The sequence below is a fragment of the Denticeps clupeoides genome, chromosome 3 (genome assembly GCF_900700375.1).
Source record: "Denticeps clupeoides chromosome 3, fDenClu1.1, whole genome shotgun sequence".
NCBI classification, from domain to species: Eukaryota; Metazoa; Chordata; class Actinopteri; order Clupeiformes; family Denticipitidae; genus Denticeps; species Denticeps clupeoides.
Window position 1 is genome coordinate 32,749,259 of NC_041709.1, and position 6,000 is coordinate 32,755,258.

Consider the following 6,000-nt stretch of genomic DNA (forward strand, 5'->3'; position numbering starts at 1 on the left):
CGGCAGGTTTCTATAAAGACGATTAGACATGTTAAACTCTTTTTTTCTGAACATAGACCACCAGATACTCTGAAAGCAGATCGGTTCTGAGACGAAACGTGTCAGGAGTTGTAGATTTATAATCGATCATGAGGTAGCCAAAGGGTTTTTCAGTCGCGTTTTAAAAACTTTCGAGAAAAAAATTGGTATTACCAGGATACATTTGTCTTGCTAGCACACCTATTTGATTATTGTCTCTAGGGTTTTTGAAAAGTATTAGGTAATTGGTGTTTAAACTGATTGTCCTGCTGGATTTCCCCTGAAAAAACAAATTCTGAACCATATAGATAGCACTAAGATTTCTATGGTGCACATATTGTGTAAAGACTTTTTCAACCTGTTTATTACCGCTCGCAACATCCATTAAATCATCAATAATCAATAACGATGCTTTGGTTGTTGGCAAGAGTCGGTCATCGGCTAAAGTATGCGGGATCCCTTCTATAAATTTGATACTTTTGATTTTTAACAATTCGTCATAAGTAGGTTGCCAGCAGTCATAAATGTAGACTATATTTTCAATAGTCGTAGAAATTAAACGGTCGGCATTGGCTATTAATGTTTTCACAAAAAATGGGGAGTGGTAGTAGCCTAGTGGGTAACACACTCGCCTATGAACCAGAAGACCCGGGTTCGAATCCCACTTACTACCATTGTGTCCCTGAGCAAGACACTTAACCCTGAGTGTCTCCAGGGGGGGACTGTCCCTGTAACTACTGATTGTAAGTCGCTCTGGATAAGGGCGTCTGATAAATTCTGTAAATGTAAATGTAAAAAATGTTTTCCCCAGAGTTTGACGGACCACTCACTATACAGGAGAACGGGTGTTGCAGCCTGAGATCAAAACCTAGGGTGATGCATACAATATTTTATTGAAGAAATTACACGTATTATATAAACATATTTAAAAATCACACACATGGAAATAATAGAAACAATGCAAATCTATAATTGCCATACATATTGTTGAAGTATTAGTATTATTTACACATATTACATATCTACCTGTAACATCTCTCAAACTCATTGTGTATCAAAAACCATAGGGGAGCGTCGTAAAGTCTGGGAGCAGGACTCGTTTGGTGTACACGACTTTGAACCTTTTGACGTCTGATTTGTTATGTAATGTGAGGTGTCTTTTATTCCTAGTGATGTTGTCTGTACGTGTTAAAATATGTTGCGCACCATCTCTATCGGTTACATAGTTGTTAACCAAATCAACCAGGGAGCGTAGATTTACAGCTTTTGAATTCTCAGCATTGAGCGTGATGCCCTTGGCCTTCATAGATGTTTTACCTTTAGCCGTTGTAATCAACATGTAAGCATGGATGCATCCAACCCTGGATCTAGTGGTTCAGGCTGGTGTTGGTCTCTCAGGGGGGGCTGTCCATGTAACTACCGATTGTAAGTCACTCTGGATAAGGCTGTCTGATAAATACCATAGATGTACACATAAATTAGTATTGCTGCTGACATGTCCATCCCCTTATTACCACAGTGTACCCCCTTTTTGATGGCTACTTAAATACAGCATAATACACCAAGTCACAAAGCTCAAACCATCTCAGACTAGTTACTTGAACATGACATTGAGTTCGCTATGCTCTACATTCACCAGGTCTCAATCCCAACAGAACACCTTCGGATATTGGCTTCGGATATCATAGACAACCAGCAGACAAATCTGCCGCAGCTACATGATGCTATCATGTCTGTATGGACCAATATATCTGAGGAATATTTCCACACCTTTTTGAGGCTATGCCATGAAGAATAAGGTGGTTCTAAAGGCATAAGGTGGTCCACCCGAGTACTAACGAGGTCTACCTAATAATATGACCAGCGAGAATCAATCATACAGATAGAAAATCTACGAACAATGAAGCACTTCAGCATCAGAAGGATAAAAAAATACAAATATACTGTAGAAAAAATATACAAATAAATGAAACTTTAAATTCTTTGATATTATAGCCCTAAAGTTGCAAGCCCCCTCCCTAAAAATCACATCCTTGATACGATTTCAGAAAATATGAAATTGTTAACATGAGAAATTTATTTGAAGTTACTTGATAATAATATTAAAAGTAATGTCTAAAATATATATATGTCTGATGTGAACTACAACAACTACAAAAAGTGGTTAGAAGTGTGTAGGTATATTTTTTATATTAGTGGCATAGTGATCATTTTTTCTCCCTTACCCAATATTAATAAATTTGGTATATTAGCAAATATTACTGTTACCACTGAAATAATAAATTGAGTTAATCCACACACGTAAATGTATATAATAAGAACTGTTTTCGACGTCTTATTGGTCGCCGCAGTGCCCGCCCCGTTTAGGACCCCGCCCAGCCCGGCTCTTCTGTGATTGGTCGCCGGGCCGGTGATTGACAGCCCAACATGTTCGGGTGAAATTCGGTCAAGCCGCGGTGCCGCTGGCGGAGCGCGGGGATTATTAATAATAATTATAATAGTGGTAAAAAGAGAGAGTAAGAAAAGGCCGAGATGGCGGCTCGCTGACGGGGCGTTTCAGCTGGACGCGCGTCCCGGTTCACCTGTCAGGATGCGGTAACAAAGACCGCGTCCCTCCCTGTCGGCCTCCTCCTTCCTTCCATCCTCACTTCCTTCCTTCCTTCCTTTCTTCCTCCGCGATGGTGGACGCGCCCGGGACGAGGAAGAGCGGCGCCCCGCCGGACATCCAGCCGCTGGAGCGCTACGAGGCCGGCCGCGCCAAGATCCGCGCCAGCCTGCGCTGGCTGCTGGCCGCGGCGTACGGCTGTGGAGGTAACTGTGCGGGGGTCTGGGGGTGGTGAGGATGATGAGGGTGGTGGTGAGGATGCTGGGGGGGTCTGGGGGTGGTGAGGATGCTGGGGGTGGTGAGGATGATGAGGATGCTGGGGGTGCTGCTGGTGGTGAGGATGATGAGGATGCTGGAGATGCGCGCAGGAAATGTGGCTCCGAGTCGCGTATCGATGAATAATAAAACGTCACGTCATGTTTTATTATTCATTTGTTTACAGTAAAATGCGTAGGTGTATTTTTTATCACAATTTTTCACAATTATTAAACCGTTCCCGGCATGCGCAGGGCGGCGACGCCGGTCTTTAGGCGCTGGGAATCTGTGGGTGTGCCTGTGTGTATATGCATGTGTGTGTGTGTGCGTGCGTGTGTATTTGTGAGTGTGTGCGTGTGCGTGTCTGTGTGTATATGCATGTGTGTGTGTGCGTGTATATGTGTGTGTGTGTATTTGTGAGTATGTGTGTGTGCGTGTCTGTGTGTGTGTATATATGCATGTGTTGGTGGGTGTGTGTGTGTGTGCGTGCGTGTGTATTTGTGAGTGTGTGCGTGTGCGTGTCTGTGTGTATATGCATGTGTGTGTGTGCGTGTATATGTGTATGTGTGTATTTGTGAGTATGTGTGTGTGCGTGTCTGTGTGTGTGTATATATGCATGTGTTGGTGGGTGTGTGTGTGTGTGTGTGCGTGCATATGTGTATGTGTGTGTGTATTTGTGAGAATGTGTGTGTGCGTGTCTGTGTATATGTGTGTGTCTGTGTGTGTGTGTGTATATGCATGTATGTGTGTGTGTGTGTGTGTGTGTATTTGTGAGAATGTGTGTGTGCGTGTCTGTGTATATGTGTGTGTCTGTGTGTGTGTGTGTATATGCATGTATGTGTGTGTGTGTATTTGTGAGTATGTGTGTGTGCGTGTCTGTGTGTGTGCTTTACCGGGCCTCAGGTGGAGGCTGGTCCTGAGATGGGGATGTGTGTGAAGAATAGCGACCACCACCACCCACCCATTGTTCCAGGGCCACGCCCCTCCTGTGGGACCCTTCACGGTCCGCATGTCCCCACGCCCTCCGTCCTGTGTGCGTGTGTCCCGTACCAGATGAAGTGAGCGGCGAGGGAGGAACCAGATGAGGCGTCCCTGCTGACCAGGAACAAGACCAGCATCACCGCTGCACGCACCTGATGCAACAGGAATGACGTTTTATTTGGCGGGAAATAGACAAGATCCTCACAGGACTCGTCACGCCGACCATGTTGTACTTCTGGACGGAGCCGGCGGATCAGATCACATGAATCTTCGTCGTAACTTCACACCGAAACAAACGACCAGCATGCAGCTCTTTCTCGCTTCTGGACGTTATTAATCTTCATATCCTCACGCGCTGAGTGTTAGTGAAGGTCCCACGACGTTCGTTTCTGTCCGTTGATGTCTTGTTGGTCCCCTAATTCTGTACCTGAATTACAGCCACTCTGATCCAGTCCCAGCGCCGGTTCACTGTCTGTAGCTTTACATGCTAATGAGGAGGAGAGAGGCGGGACGAGGAGGAAATGGCGTCATCAACACCGTTCCCCAACCACCATGTTTGGTGCAGACAGGAAGTCGCGTCGGCGTCTTGGAGATCATGGAGATCGTGGGAGGGGGCGGGAAATTCTCTAGGCGGAAAAAGCATGAGAAACGGGAGGTACCCGTTCCCCATATGACATCATAAGGGGACAAATTCCAGATCCGACCATCTGAGCTGCACTCTTTTCTAGCCACTGCAGGACAGGCTGGAGGACCTCGTATTAATGTCAAATCATCTCACCAAGTGACATTTTCATGATCGGGAACCTTTAACAAGGACAGTGGATGGCAGTCAGTAGTAAATAATATTGATCTGTGTCAACATGGCGCTACTTGGAGGCTGATAGTTTTACAGATGATGAAGCGTTCTGTAGGAGACTATGGACGTACCAACGTAGATCAGGCGAGACGTGGTCGTAGATACGTTCTCCCCCCGCTCACCTCGCCTTGACCCGTCTTTTTCACCCGATCGGTCGGGGGACGTTCGTTTACATTTACGCCATTTACCAGACGTCCTTATCCAGAGCGACTAACAGTCAGTAGTTACCGGGACAGTCCCCCCCTGGAGACACTCAGGGTTAAGTGTCTTGCTCAGGGACACAATGGTAGTAAGTGGGGTTCGAACCCGGGACTTCTGGTGTCTCACCCGCTAGGCCACTAGTTCGTGTTGGAACGTTTGCAGCTTCCTCCGTCATCCAGACGTGGTCTGCATCATGTGGCCCATCCGTGCGGAGGTTTTTCGGAAAGCCGGTGAATGCTTCCACGTTCCTTAATAACGGAAGTTATTACGGCCGCTATTACCGCCGCCTGCGCGTTTTCTGTAGCCGGAAGGTTGGAAACTTGGTAAACGGCCCTCTAGCGGATCTGCTACTTAACGCAGTTTTATCGTGTGTCCGTATAAGTCAGCATAAACGCGTTTTTCCGGATCTGCGTCCACGCCCGCCGCGCTCTTCTCGAGCTGGGATGCCTGAGAACCGCGCCCGTCACGTCCCGCTGCTGCCGTGAGGACTACAGCTCCGCTGCTCGCCTCCTTTAGACCGGCGGGATTTGTGCCGTGTGCTCAGGATGCAGATTTGGGAAGAAGTGTGGAGGTGGTGGTGTGTGTGTGTGTGTGTGTGTGTGTGTGTCGGTGAGTATTCACCCTGTGAATAAGGCTACTGTCATGTCAGAACAATTAACCAAATAGGCTCTCAGTGGCTGGAACAGTGTTTTCTTCTCTGGCCAATCAGAGATGGTTTTGGTGGAGAGTTCCTCACTGCAACTGTACATGTCAGAGCTGAAGTTGTAGCCCTGTAGTGTGTGTGTGTGTGTGTGTGTCAGGTTGTGGTCGTCCTTCTCTTCTGTAGGAGGAAAACAGTAACGGGTGTGTGTGTGTGTGTGTGTGTGTGTGTGTGTGTACTTGAGTGACACAGTGGACGCTTAATTCACTCAATTATTCCGGCTGCCTTGAGCTGCACTGTGTGGAATGTGGGTCGCTGCAGTGACACTGATCCCCTCTCAGGTCCACTCACACACACACCCAACACACCAACACACACACCAACACACATCACACCACACACTCCTCACACACACCATACACCAACACACACACTCCCACACAC